Source organism: Rhinoderma darwinii, chromosome 4 (assembly GCF_050947455.1).
Source record: "Rhinoderma darwinii isolate aRhiDar2 chromosome 4, aRhiDar2.hap1, whole genome shotgun sequence".
Taxonomy (NCBI): Eukaryota; Metazoa; Chordata; class Amphibia; order Anura; family Rhinodermatidae; genus Rhinoderma; species Rhinoderma darwinii.
In genome coordinates this window covers 290,851,481-290,867,823 of record NC_134690.1, presented here as the reverse complement: position 1 = coordinate 290,867,823, position 16,343 = coordinate 290,851,481, and positions in this window count along the sequence as shown.

Below are 16,343 nucleotides of genomic sequence, written 5' to 3'. Positions count from 1 at the left end.
ATAAAATAAACAGAAATTTATGTTACCCCTCCCCTGGAGTTATCTGAAGCAATACAGGGACAGAAGGAGGATCACAGAACCTCCTCCTCCTGCAGACTGCTATCATGTCCCCCCCTGGCCCCGCCTTTGCTCCTCACATCGATGTCTTCCTCTTGCTATATATAACATTCTACATGTATATTAAACTTAGTAATATCCGCTAAGAGGCATGATGCACAAACATGCATTACTTATAGCTTTAGTTTTTCATACCAGTACACTATTATGCTTATATAATTGTAAAGATAAGGGAACGCTTATTTTACAGTGTAAACACTGTGCAAATCCCAAGGAGGAATATAAAACGTATAAAATGCCCTAAATGATACATTCTTATTGAACATATCGATTTCTGATTGGCTCACATTCAGGTCAATCACCCAATACCTAATTTAATGGCCATATTAACAGTGGTTCCCACCCGTAGAAGAAGCCTGGAACATCGTCGAAATGCGCGTTGGGCGTGTTGCTTCATCATTTCCTGTACAAGGACTAGATGCTGTAGGCAGGTTCCACTATATTCTATGGGCTTATCATCCATAATAAAACCAGGCTCAGAGTGCGCCAATCACTGTCATACCGCTGCATCCTACCATCCAGCAGCAGAGTTAGACTGCGGTCTAAGTTGTAAGGTGCAGCCAGGGCCAGCTTTTCTGCTGCCTGAGGCAAAAATTGAAATGGCGTCGCCCAGATTGACATTCCCCTGGCTGTTCTACATTACTAGCAGCATCATCCAACTCTTGCTGATGTGCCATTGCCTTGTACTACCCTGGCTTGATAGAGCCGGGAAGAGTACACCACACTGCATGGTGTGTGCCCAATTAGTACAAGGCATACAAGGGAATGTTTGGAAATATTGTCAGGTCATGTATTACCGCATGGTGGTGGTTAAATGGGTTAAAACTACCAGACTGGTTCCCAATAAATATACAATGAATTAAAAACAAATCCATCTGCCCTGCAATTTTGTTATTATAAATATGTCTTATATGATTACAGCTCCAGAACCAAGCTCATGCATATATACAACACCAGAACAAAGCACAGTACATAAATACAGCACCAGAACTAAACTCAATACATATATACAGCACCACAACCAAGCTCAGTACATAAATACACCAGAACCAAGCACAGTACATAAATACAGTACCAGAACAAAGCTCAGTTTATATATACAGCAACAGAACAAAGCTCAGTACATAAACACTGCACCAGCACAAATACAGCAGAATTAAGTGCAACCCCTGCCGTATAGGTTTGCACAGCGTAAAACTACAGCTGACAGCATGGTCCGAACAATGGTAAAGATATGCTGGGAGTTGCTGTTTCACAAAAAAATCATACCACCTATCATCTCGCTGCAGATCATACAGTGACTACAGCACTGATTAGACGCAGAATAAACATTTGCATTGAGTGACTCACAGGTGATATCTTTTCAGATTCTAGTTGTTCTTTTTCTCTTTTCTTCTCCATCCGGTCCAGAGCTCTATGATGACTTCCACCGGTCACAGCCCATTTCTGCAGTTTTCCGCTGAGATGTCTTCAGTTTCTCACTTTTCAAACATTTCTGCACCTATAAATGAAGATAAAATTCTCATGGTGGCACACACTACTCCCCTAAATATAATAGTGCCATACACTGCACCTCTAATTATAATAGAACCATACACTGTGTCCCTGTTTATAATAGCACCATACATAGTGTCCCTGATTATAATAGCACCATACATTGTGTCCCTGATTATAATAGCACCATACACTGTGTCCCCCCCCCACACACACACACACACACATGCACACACACACACACACACACACACACCACACACACACACACACACAAACAAACACACACACACAGTGGCCCATGCAGATAGTACCCCTATAGAACCACCTGTAGATAGTGCCCCCATAGAGCCCCCTGTAGATAGTGACCCCCTTAGAGCCCCCTGTAGATAGTGACCCCCATAGAGCCCCCTGTAGACAGTGCCCCACATAGAGCCCCCTGTAGACAGTGCCCCACATAGAGCGCCCTGTAAACAATGCCCCACATATTGCCCCCTGTAGACAGTGCCACACATACATAGTGCCCCCTATAGATCCTCCTGTAGATATTGCCTCCCATAGAGCCCCTGTACATAGTGGCCCCCATAGAACCCACTGTAGATACTGCCCCACATACAGCCCCATGTAGATAGTGCCCCACATATAGCCCCCCATAGATAGTGTCCCACATATAGCTCCACCTGTAAATAGTGCCCCACATATAGCCCCCCTGTAGATAGTGCTCCACATATAGCCCCTCACACTTTTAACAGAAAAATAAAACTTTACATACTCCCCTTATCCCATTCCCACGCCGTCATCTTGCAATGCTTATGCAGCGCTTATGCATAATTGTATAGATGCAGGTACAATTATAGTGCAGGAGATGGTGGCGGCGGCTGGTTTCAGTAGCCCCACCTCCTCAAATAGGTAGCAGGCCGCCGCCTGAGGCGAGTATTCTTAATCTGCCTGGGAGACCAATCATCTCTGGAATTGGCTCAATGACCTGTAACTTGCATCTCATACAACTACTCAAAGAGGTTGATTGAAAAGAAGGCTACAAGTTAGTTTCACTAAATGTCACGGCTCTCTACTCAAATATAGACAGAATAAGAGTTTACAAGCAATCTCCTACTTTTTATGTAAAGATGATGCTGTGCCTCTACTTCAAAGGAAATTCATACTTGAAGCAATTCATTTTATACTTACAATGTTTTTAAATTTGAAGGAGATTTATACAGGCAAACTTTGGGCACTACAATAGGCAAATGGTTTGCCCCTGGTTATGCCAACTTGTTTATGGGGGCACTAGAAGAACAGTTCATTCACAATAATGAGAGGTATAATGGACATATTGTTTTATACAAACGTTATATAGATGATCTATTCGTAGTCTGGAATGGAGCACAAACTGTTTTAGACCATATTTTTTTAGCATTAATGAATGAGATCAAATGGGGTTTTAATATTACATGTACCATTTCAGATACCAGCTTTGAAGTTTTAGACTTATTATATTTATTAAAGATAATAGAATAGCTACAAAAAAGTTTTTAAATAGGTGGATAGCAACAGCTTTTCAAATTTCAAAAGCTGCCACAAAAAAAAAAAAAATTGGTTGACAAACATCCCTTTTAGCCTATTTAAATGGTTATGGAGGAATTGCACCCTTGATTCTGATTTTCAGACACAAAGTAAGTTTTTTGAAAACCGCTTTTGTGCCAAGGGGTATCCCAAGGCAGTAATAAAGGATTCATATATGAAAGCAATGAAGCTAAATCAAACAGTATGTCTACAACAAAGAAAATAACCACTTTCTGACAAAGGGAAATTTGATTGTCATTTCATTGCTACATTTATTTGGAACGGAAACAAAATAATAGAAAGCTTGAACAAAAATTGGTTCCTATTAAAAAATGACCATTTCCTGAAAGATATCATTTCACAGCATCTAAATATTATTTACCGCAGGGCCAGAAGATTGAAAAATATTCTTGCGCCAAGCAAATTATAGAAACCAAAAAGTATTAACCCCAAGAACAATTTGAGCAACTTTTTACCTAGTATACTAGGGAGTTATAGGTGTGGTGTGAGCAGCTGTCAATGCTGCTCATCCATTTGTAACCATAGGATGTTATTTGAATATATTAGGACAGGTGAAACATTTTAGATTATATCATTTATGAATTGTAACACAGAATATGTGATCTACCTGTTGGAATGCACATTCTATGTACAGTACATTGGGAGAACTATTCGGAGTCTAAGACAAAGAGTCAATAAACATAGACACAATGTTGGAATAGGGTATGCCAAGCACAGTGTCTTGAGACATGCAGCAGTCAGCCAGCAGTGCAAATTTGTTATATTTTCACATAACACCAATTGATCATAAACCAGCGGGTATTGAGGATCGGTTTCACGCCTTAAGAGTCTTATTGGTTTACCAAATTAGAATCCTTGACTTTTAATGTCCTAAATGAGTGGCATGATCATATCAATTGATGCACTCACATAAATGATAAGCAGCAATAAAGCTCTCTATTAGCATATAGCCATATAAGTATTGTTACTAGTGTGAATGGGCACATATAATATGCAATTTGAACACACATACCTTTAAATTATAATAATAAAAAAAAAAATCACGTTTTTCCCCATCATTCTGCACTCAATACACCATAATGTCAAAGTGAAAACAGAATGTTAGTAATTTTTTCTAATTTATTGAAAAGAACAAACAAAAATATTGTATTAACATAAGTATTCAGACCCTTTATTCAGTTGAAACATCTTTGGCAGTGATAACAGACTTCAGTTTTCTTGGGCATGATGTCACATGGTTTGCACACCAGCATTTGGGGATTTTCTGCCATTCTTCTCTGAAGGTTGGATAGGGACCGTAGGTCGACAGCCATTTTCAGGGATCTCCTGAGCTGTCCGATTGAGTTCAAGTCAGGGCTCTGGCTGGGCCACTCAAGTACATTCACAGACTTGTTCCTAAGCCACTACTGTGGTGTTTTGGCTGTGTGTTTAGGGTAATTTTTTTGTTGGAAGGTGAACCTTCAACCCAGTCTGAGATCCAGAGCACTTTGGAACAAATTTTCATTAAGAATATCCCTGTACTTTGCTTCATTCATCTTTCCCACAACCCTGATCAGTCTCCCTGTTCCAGCCGCTGAAAAACACCCGCACAGCATGATGCTGCCACCACCATGCTTCACTGTAGTGTTTCATCAGTAGGGCCGCCATCAGGGGGGTATTAGGGGTACTACTGTATGGGGGCCCGGCAACTGCCGCGACTTGCCTTTGGTAGAAAAAAACAGGCCCCTGCAATGGGGCCTGTTCTTTTCACCAAAACAATGTCGTGAGCTGCGGGCCCCCCTCTCCTCAAACACCGCCGTGAGCTGCGGGCCCCCCTCTCATCAAACACCGCCGCGAAACACCGCCCGCTTGCGCACGCTCGAGCGACCGCGCGCGAAAGACCGCAAGCGCGTGCATGACCGCAAGCGCGCGCCGGAGCTCAACCCGCTCGTGCCCGCCGCCGAGAGGGAGGCGGTGCGCCCGCACCACAAGTACATCGACCGATCTACTGGGAAGGACAGCTACACAGGGACAGCGGCGCACAGACTAGTTACCTGCTGGCCCGCCTCCGACTCCGCCTCCTCGTCCTCCTCCGCCTCCTCGTCCTCCGCCTCCTCCTCCTCCTTCTTCTCCAGAGCGTAGCTGCGTAAGGAGAGGGGGAGGAGTCCAGTTGTTGCGCGGCGGCAGGAGTTCTACGATCCCCGCCATTTTATGGAGCCTGGAGGTGAAGGACTGGACGTCTGGACCGAAGACATCGCCTGACGAGGACTGGAGTGGGAGCAGTTCTTCTGACACAGTGAGTAATGTGTCTCAAAGTTCTGATTAAGTATGGCCCTGTTCACACAGTATTTTGCAGGCAGAAAAAATCTGCCTCAAAATTCCTTAAAGAATTTTGAGGCAGATTTTGACCTGCCCACACTATCTTGCCACGTTTTTTGCTGCGTTTTTTGCCCGCGACGATTGAGGACAGCAGACAAAAAACGCACTGAAAAATGCATTTTCTGCCTCCCATTGATTTCGATGGGAGGTCAGAGGCGGAACGGCGGCAAGAAAGGACGTGCTGCTTTTTCTTTTTCCCGCGACTGGCTCCCATTGATTTCCGATTAAATCAATGGGAGGCGGTTTTGGAAGTTTTTTGGTGCTGATTCTGACGCAGTGTCCGAGTCAATATCAAGGCCCAAAAACTTTGTGAACTGGGCCTTATTGTTAGGGCTTATTCAGACGAACGTGTAATACGTCCGTGCAACGTGCGTGATTTTCAAGCGCCTCGCACGGACCTATGTTAGCCTATGGGGCCGTGCAGACTGTCAGTGATTTTCACGCAGCGTGTGTCTGCGTCGTAAAACTCACGACATGTCCTATATTTGTGCGTTGTTCGTGCATCACGCACCCATTGAAGTCAATGGGTTCGTGAAAATCACGCCCAGCACTTCCGCAGCAGTATAAACTATGAATGAAAACAGAAAAGCACCACGTGCTACAAACATACAAACAGAGTGTCATAATGATGGCGGCTGCGCGAAAATCACTCAGCCACGCATCATACGCTGCTGACACACGGAGCTGTTATGGACCTTTTGCATGCGTAAAACGCCACGTTTTTTGCACGCGCAAAAAGCACATGCCCGTGTGAATCCGGCCTTAGGGTAGGAACACACTAGGCATGAACACTGCGGATTTTATGCAACACATTTTATTGTGGAAAATCTGCAGCGTATTACAGTCGCAGAAGAGTGGATGAGATTTGAACAAATCTTATCCACACGCTGCAAAAAAAATGGACCTGCAGTGTGGCTTTTGGCTTTTTAAACCGCAGCAGGTCAATTTATTCTGTGGAATCGCGGCTCCTCTGTTGCGGAAATGCTGCGGTTCTGCCGCAAAAATCACAAATGAGAAGAAAAAAAAGGCACTTTTTTAAATTTATAAAAAAGTTTAGACTTACCCCGGCCGTAGTCCTGGTGACGTATCTCTCTCTTCTGAACGTAGCCCCGCCTCCTGGGATGACGCTGTAGACCATGTGACTGCTGCAGCAGTCACATTGGATGAAACGTCATGACAGGAGGCCAGGCTGCGCTAAGAATAGAGGATCCCGTCACCTAAACTACGGCTGGGGTAAGTCTAAACTTTTTTATAAATTTCAAAAAGTGCCTTTTTTTTCTCATTTGTGATTTTTGCGGCAAAACCGCAGCATTTCCGCAACAGAGGTGCGGCGATTCCACAGAATAAATTGACATGCTGTGGCTTAAAAAGCCAAAAGCCACACTGCAGGTCCATTTTTTTTGCAGCGTGTGGATGAGATTTGTTCAAATCTCATCCACTCTGCTACGACTGTGATACGCTGCGGATTTTCCACAATAAAATGTGTTGCATAAAATCCGCAGTGTTCATGCCTAGTGTGTTCCTACCCTAAAGCCGGATTCACACGAGCGTGTGCTTTTTGCGCGTGCAAAAAACGTGGCGTTTTGCGCATTGAAAAGGTTCATAACAGCTCCATGTGTCAGCAGCGTATGATGTGTGGCTGCGTGATTTTCGCGCAGCCGCCATCATTATACACTCTGTTTGTATGTTTGTAGCACGTGGTGCTTTTCTGTTTTCATTCATAGTTTATACTGCTGCGGAAGTGCTGGGCGTGATTTTCACGCACCCTTTGACTTCAATGGGTGCGTGATGCGCGAACAATGCACAAATATAGGACATGTCGTGAGTTTTACGCAGCGGACACACGCTGCGTGAAAATCACTGAAAGTCTGCACGGCCCCATAGAGTAACATAGGTCCGTGCGAGGCGCGTGAAAATAACGCGCGTTGCACGGACGTATTACACGTTCGTCTGAATAAGCCCTAACAATAAAGCCCAGTTCACAGAGTTTTTGGGCCTTGATATTGACTCGGACACTGCGTCAGAATCAGCACCAAAAAACTTCCAAAACCGCCTCCCATTGATTTAATCGGAAATCAATGGGAGCCAGTCGCGGAAAAAAGAAAAAGCAGCACGTCCTTTCTTGCCGCTGTTCCGCCTCTGACCTCCCATCGAAATCAATGGGAGGCAGAAAATGCATTTTTCGGTGCGTTTTTTGTCTGCTGTCCTCAATCACCGCGGGCAAAAAACGCAGCAAAAAAACGCGGCAAGATAGTGTGGGCAGGTCAAAATCTGCGGGTGCGCGCTCGCGAGTGCGCACGCGCGGGAGTTTGCGGGTGCGCGCGATCGGTCGCGCGGGCGGTGTTTGACGGCCCCCATGACGACCCCCATGCTACCCAGGGCCGCCATCAGGGGGGGTATTAGGGGTACTGATGTGAGAGGCCCGGCCAAACCTAATTGAAAGGGGGGCCCGCAGCTCACGACATTCTTTTGGTGAAAAAAACGGGCCCCATTGCAGTGGCCTGTTTTTTTTTCTACCAAAGGCAAGTCGCGGCAGTTGCCGGGCCCCCCTTTCAATTAGGTTTGGCCGGGCCTCTCACATCAGTACCCCTAATACCCTCCTGATGGTGGTCCTGGGTACCATGATATAGTGCTGGACGGAGTACTGTTAACAGGCGGTGCCACGGTAGGGGGACCCAGAACGGCCATGTTCATCAGACCACAGAATATTGTTTTTCACAGACTGAGGAGTACTTCAGGTGCTTTTTTGCAAACTCCAGACAGACTTTCATATGTCTTTTTACTAAGAAGTGGCTTCTTTATGGCCACTCTGCCATAAAGCCCAGAGTGCTGCAGTTATGGTTGACCTTCTGGAAGTTTCTCCCATCTGTACACAGGATATTTAGAGCTCAGCCAGAGTGACCATTGAGTTCTTGGTCACCTCTCTTACCATGGCCCTTCTCCCCAGATTACTTAGTTTGGCCAGTTCTAGGAAGAGTCCTGGTTGTTCAAAACTTCTTCCATTTAAGAATTAAGGAGGCCACTGTTCTCTTGGGAATTTCTAGTGCACCAGAAATGTTTTTGTACCTTTCTCCAGATCTGGGCCACCACACAATCCTGTATCTGAGATCTACAAGCAGTTCCTTCCTCATCAAGGCTTGTTTTTTGCTCTGATATGCATTGTCAGCTGTGAGACCTTATAAAGACAGGGGTGTGTCTTTCCAAATCATGTCCAATCAAATTAATTTACCACAAGTGGGCTCCAATCAAGGTGTAGAAACATTTCAAAGATGATCCAGAGAAATGGGAGGCCCCCAGAGTTAGGGTATGTGCACACGTAGTGACCAAAAACGTCTGAAAATACAGAGCTGTTTTCAAGGGAAAACAGCCCCTGATTTTCAGACGTTTTTTGAGCAACTCGCGTTTTTCGCGGAGTTTTCGCGGCGTTTTTTACGTCCGTTTTTGGAGCTGTTTTCATTGGAGTCTATGAGAAAACAGCTCCAAAAACGTCCAAAGAAGTGTCCTGCACTTCTTTTGACGAGGCTGTATTTTTACGCGTCGTCGTTTGACAGCTGTCAAACGACGACGCGTAAATGACAGGTCGTCTGCACAGTACGTCGGCAAAAACATTCAAATGAATGGGCAGATGTTTGCCGACGTATTGTAGCCCTATTTTCAGACGTAAAACGAGGCATAATACGCCTCGTTTACGTCTGAAAATAGGTCGTGTGAACCCAGCCTTAGGGTATGTGCACACGTAGTGACCAAAAACGTCTGAAAATACAGAGCTGTTTTCAAGGGAAAACAGCCCCTGATTTTCAGACGTTTTTTGAGCAACTCGCATATTTCACTGCGTTTTTCGCGTCGTTTTCGCGGCGTTTTTTACGTCCGTTTTTGGAGCTGTTTTCATTGGAGTCTATGAGAAAACAGCTCCAAAAACGTCCAAAGAAGTGTCCTGCACTTCTTTTTACGAGGCGTAATTTTACGCGTCGTAATTGCCGTACGACGCGTAAAATTACGCGTCGTGGGAACAATACAGCGTTATACCCATAGAAAGTAATGGGCAGATGTTTGACAACGTATTTGAGACGTATTTTCAAACGTAAAACGAGGCAAAAAACGCCTCGTATACGTCTGAAAATAGGTCGTGTGAACCCAGCCTTAAAGTTCAAGTGTTAGAGCAAATACTTATTTCCATGTGAAATGTGACTTTTTTATTTTTAACAAATTTGCAAACATTTCTAAAACTTTATTTTCACTTTGTCATTATGTGGTATTTGAGTGCAAAATGATGAGAAAAAAACATAAATGTTTTTTTTATATTAGCAGAAGGCCTCAACATAACAAAATGTGAAAAAGTGAAAGGGTCTGAAAGCTTTCTGAATGCAATATATATATATATATATATATATATATATATATACAGTCCAAACAAGTATGCAAACATGAACACAGCACTACAAACCAGCTGTAAATCAGACCATATGCACGTTACCAGAGGATAAATCAATTCCCCGACTTAAATATAGAAGAAACCATAGGACAGGTAACAGCACCAGGACTTTGATGAAAAACGGTTGGTTTAATCACCCAGCAACGTTTCAGTTCACACCTGAACCTTTCTCAAGCAAATACAAAGTGCTCAGTACCAAGTATATATAGGAAGTACATACAGTGATTAATGAATTAATAATAAACATACATTATATAATAAACATAATTCATCATCTGAAAAAACATACATTAAAAAGATGTATCTCATAATATATCAATATCGAAAACGAAATCCATTGTAGTAATTCAAAATACAAGATGTGCAAAGACGCATTTAGTGTAAATATAGTGATTGGACAAATTGGAAGGGTACAGAGGCCATTAGAATAAATATATATATATATATACATATATATATATATATATATATATATATATATATATATATATATATATATATATATATATATATATATATATATATATATATATATATAATATTACCTTAGTAAACTAACATTGCCAGCTGGAGAGGCATTCAGATAGCGGCGTCCTTGCGCAAAAAATGCACATGTCCAAGAAGGCGTCCAAACCGGAAATACAGTGATGGAACGCATAGACCAGTGGGAACACTACTACGCATGCACCAAATGTGATGCTTGCGTTCCAACTGTTGTGCATGGCAAATAGCTGTTGTCAGAACATAGTATTAATTAGATATATATGCTAGCTGACCGAGAACGGGATATAAAAACATCGGTACATGTATGTATCACAGACACAGTGTAAAAACAAATGTGTCTGGCTGTATGCTTATACCTCCCAAAGAGAAGAGAAACCAACTTAGAGGTAAATAAATCACAATGAATGAGTCCCCATCGTAGAGTGCCTGCAGTACACCCCACCCCAGACTATATTAGAACAGGGTTGTGATGACCACAGGGGTCTACATCCTCTCCATCTGCATAGAATCCAGTGGATCCCAACACCCCATGGACTACTGGGATAATTACATAGTGGATAGCACAAAAACGCACTACAACCTCGGTGGATTAAGTCAGGGAAAAAGCACTTTAATGTGAAGTAAATATTTTACATACGCAAAGATCCCAATACATACTAGTAGTGTTTCATAGTCAACATCATGGACATTACAACAAAAAGCCCCTCCACCATGGTGGAAGAAAAAAATAAAGATATTAGACAGTACCACTCCATTAATTCCAATGGCGGCCTCTGTTCCTTTATAATCACCAACCATTCACTTCATATTAAGTGGAATTCTGTGGAAAAAAAAGAGAAGGAAATGAAAAATAAGTCCAACAAAAATGGACCGTTTAAATTTCATATACGATACTAGAGTATATATATACAAAACATGTTTTTAAAATAATTGTTCTTCTAAATATGCATTATCAATCTATACCTTAGAGAATACACAGTGTGGCACACTACAGAGCCCATGGCAAGTCACCCCCCTCCCACTGTCTAAATGTGTGTACCATATGAATATTCTATATTTAACCCCTTAGGGGACATAGTTTCCAATCTAAAAATCCACTCAATAGTGCTCTCTGAAGGAGCTGTCAGCTAGCATATACATCTGATCGCTACTGTATTCTGACAGTAGCTATTTACCATGCGCAACAGCTGGAACGCAAGCATCACATTTGGCGGAATGCGTAGTAGTTTTCCCACTGGCCTATGCGTTCCATCACTGTATTTCCGGTTTGGGCGCCATCTTGGACATATGCAGTTGTTGCGCAAAGACACCGCTACCTGAATGCCTCTCCAGCTGGTGATGTTAGTTTACTAAGGTAATATCTAATATATATTTTTGAAAATTTGTTTCTCTGAAGCCCGATTTTTCATTGGTTTAAAAGCAGTCCATGTGACCGCTGCAGCCTGTGATTGGCCTGTGATTGGCTACAGCGGTCACATGGGATGAAACGTCATCCCGGGAGGCCGGACTGGAGGAAGAAGCAGGAGTTCTGGGTAAGTTAACTTTTAATACTTTTAACTCAAGCGGTAGTCACTGTCCCGGGTGCTGAAAGAGTTACTGCCGATCAGTTAACTCTTTCAGCAACCTGGACAGTGATTATCCCCTGACGTCGCCTAGCAACGCTCCCGTAATTACGGGTGCACACACGTAGCCACCCGTAATTACGGGAGCCCCATAGACTTAGGCTTCATGCCCACTTCAGTCTTTTTCTTCAGGGTGCTAGCCATTTTTCAGATGGCTAGCAACCTGACCCATTCATTTCAATGGGGCCATGCACACTTCAGTTGTTTTGACGGTCCCGTTGCTCCGTTCCGACAAAAGTAGATCATGTCCTACTTTGGTCCGAGATTCCGTGACCGTGAGGCCCATGCAAGTCAATGTGGCCGTCAAAAAAACTGAAGGCACACGGAAGGCATCCGTGTGCCGTCCGTGTGTGACGGAGCCCTTGCCTAGCAATGGCCGGGTGGGCAGAGGTACACATACAGACATATACTGCACTGCACTAATCGGCAGCCACTTCTCACTGTCAGCACTGATAGAGAGAAGAGGCTGCTGATCAGTGCTGGAATGCAGTGATATTAAGAAAAATAAGCTCATACGTACCCATTGTCTTGGTGACTCATCCCTTTTCTGACATCCAGTCTGACCTTCCTGGATGACGCAGCAGTCCATTTGACCGCTGCAGTCTGTGATTGGCTGCAGCGGTCACATGGTCTGAAACGTCAGCTCAGGAGGCCGGACTTGAGGAAAAAGCATGCAAGCAGGGAGTTCTGGGTAAGTAGTAACTTTTTTTGTTGTTGCAGGTTTTGTTTAATGAACCATTAATCTATATTGTGAGTGCCGCACATGTTATTCCCTGTCTAGCGGTAGTCTCAGTCCAGGGTGCTGAAAGAGTTAAAGGGCTGCACTGATCGGCAGTAACTCTTTCAGCACCCTGGACAGTGAGTACCGCTGGACAGGGAATAGAATGTGCGGCACTCAAAATATCGTGTACATAGTATGAACGGGTTTCAGTTTCCTCTCAAAACTGAAACACGGAAGTGTAGTGTACACGGAGTACACACGGGAAGCATGGACAAACGGATCCGTGAAAAACGTGATGGAAGTGTGCATGAGGCCTTATATGGGCCTGCCGGTGCCATTATTACGGCCTGAAATAGGACATGTTCTATATTTTTCAACAGCCCGGGCACCTTCCCGTAAGCAAACGGGAAGGTACCCGTGTCCAATAGAAGTCTATGGGCCCGTAATTACGGGCCATAATTACGGCCCGTGATTACGATCATTTTTACGTTCGTGTGCATAAGGCCTAAATCTGTAATGAATATATTGCTTCATTTCATTTCTTTTATGCTTCCAATAACATTATTTACACTCTCTAGCAATTAAATTCATATCGAGAGGTAGCAATTAAATTCATACTGAGAGGTATTTAAAAAGTGAGCTTTTACTCTATCCATACCGTAAGTCAACCTCCCGAGCAACGCCGGGTAAAAAAGCTAGATATATTTACTCTTATGGACTCTGTACCCTTCTAATTATTCCAATCACTATATTTACACTAAATGCATCTTTGCACACCTTGAATTTTGAATTACAACACTGGATTCCATTTTCTATATTGATATATTGTGAGATACCTCTTCTTAATGTATGTTTTTTCAGATTACATAATGTATGTTTATTATTACTTCATTAATCACTGTATGTACTTCCTATATATACTTGACACTTTGCACTTTGTATTTGCTTGAGAAAAGTTCAGGTGAGAATGGAAACATTACTTACTTGGTGGTGATTAAACCAACCGTTTTTCATCAAATCTGGAAGTCCTGGTGCTGTTACCTGTCATATGGTTTCTTCTATATTTAAGTCGGAGAATTGATTCATTCTCTGGTAACGTGCACATAGCCTGATTTACAGCTGGTTTGGAGTGCTGTGTTCATCTTTGTTTCGACTGTGTATGTTGAATCTGAACACGTGCACCCTTGTTGCAAAATGTCGACTGAAGGTAATATTGATTCAAGTTTTTACCTATACCCAGGAAGATGCCAGCCGTATTCTATAGAGCCTGTCTGGAGATGTCACATTCCTTAGTATACCTACTGTCCAGAGTGTGAGAAGAAAATGGGAGGCAGATTCCAAAAGATTGATTTTACTTGAATTGCACTTATCCACTTTGGGAGAATATTATAAGTGTCAACGCATACCTTGTGTAGCGTCCATGGCCACGGGCCGTCGGATTCACTCACCTCCCGACGCCCGCAGCCATGGATCCATGAGCGCTGGTCCCCGTCTCCCTCCTAGGAGACACCAGCGCTTACTTCCGCTCCGTTCGGTTGTGTCCCGTAGGGTGCGCGCGCACGCTCGCGCCCGGCCTTAAAGGGCCAGTGTGCCCAAATAGGAAATCGTCATCATCATCTACTGCCACGATTTCCTGGTCTATAAGAAGGCCCCATGCTTTATAATCCTTGCCTGAGCGTTGTTAGTTTTCCCAGTCTGTCTTGCAAATGGTCCCTTAGTGTTTCCCGTTCCAATTGTCATCCGTGCCTTGTTACCCGTTCCTGTTTCCCGTGCTGTGCCTTAGTATCGAGTCGTGCCACGTCCTGTGTCATCTGCCACATCCGGAGGAATCCGCCACGTCCTGTGTCATTTGCCACGTCCGGAGGAATCCGCCACGTCCTGTGTCATCTGCCACATCCGGAGGAATCCGCCACGTCCTGTGTCTTCTGCCACGCCCGGAGGAGTCCGCCACGTCTGGCGCAACTTGCGGCTCCTGTGTAATCCGCCACGTTTGGCGCCATCTGCTGCACCCATCTCATCTGTGCCAGAGCTGCGGCCACCATCTGGACTATTCAGGTACTGTTGTGCGGGACATTGTATTTCTGGGGTGTCCTGTTGTTTGGCCAGCTGCCTCCCCGCTGCGGCGGTACGGCCTAGTGGGTCCACTAACCCGCTCCGTGACAACTTGCAGAATGCACTCACATCTGAGACCCAATCTCTATAAATGTGGCCTTCAAAGAGATTTGAGGCAATAGCCAATAAATATTCTCAAGATTTTCTGTTGCTTAATATTGAAGTTCTGCAGAAAGAGATTGATATAGTGAAAGCCCGCCTGAATGAGAGGGACAACCAACTGACAGAGATGCTGTCTACACAAGATTTACAAGCTCTAAAGGATAAAATGACAGTTTTTCTAGAGAAATTCCACAGTGATATTGAGAAGACAAAATGCCAAAAGTGGCAGCGAGACCTTTGCGATTATATGGCAGGCAAAATATACTGCTGGGAAAGTGAAGTTACCAAGTTCAAAGGACATAAGAGGAATGAGAGAGAACCTAGGAGAAGTTTTAAGGGAGCTGAGATGTTTGTGACCGATTCAGAACTTTTGGATGATGAATGTAATGCACCTTTTTTAGGCAACAGAATGAAAACTCCGATTGGAGGAGAAAATTATCTCCTAGGGGTGGCAGGAGACATAGGAGTAAGAGGGAGCCACATCAAAATTAAGGGCAAAATGACACTAGCACATTTGGCTCGACACTACCAAACCAGGAAGAGAAATCTCCAGATCTAGTGGTGATATCACGTGGGGCTCGACACTACCAAACCAGGAAGAGAAATCCCCAGATCTAGTGGTGATATCACGTGGGGCTCGACACTACCAAACCAGGAAGAGAAATCTCCAGATCTAGTGGTGATATCACGTGGGGCTCGACACTACCAAACCAGGAAGAGAAATCCCCAGATCTAGTGGTGAATATATCTTCGGTTGAACTTACTGATTCTCAGATTAAAGTGCTTAAAGAGGCTCTGTCACCAGATTCTCAAATCCCTATCTCCTATAGCATGTGATCGGCGCTGCAATGTAGATAACAGTAACGTTTTGTTTTTTTTAAAACGTTCATTTTTGGCCAAGTTATGAGCTATTTTATATATATATATATGCAAATGAGGTTTGAAATGGACAACTGGGCGTTTTTTTTTTCGTTCTGTCCAACTGGGCATGTATTGTGTTTTTAACTGGGCGTGTTTACGTGTATGACACTGACCAATCAGTGACCAGTCAGCATCATACACTCTACATTCATTTACACAGCAGCGATGTACCAATAGGTTTACATACACATATTGAGCGTAGGGACCGTCGCCCAGTTGTATGCCGTCGCCTAGGACGGGCCGTGCAAGTAGGCAGGGACTGAGTGGCGGGTAGATTAGGGCTCACCTGTCTGTCTCCCTACCCCGTCATTACAAAAGGTCTGTTTAAATCCCCAAAGAGGGGCTCTTACCCGTCACGGAGGTCATTGTATCTGGT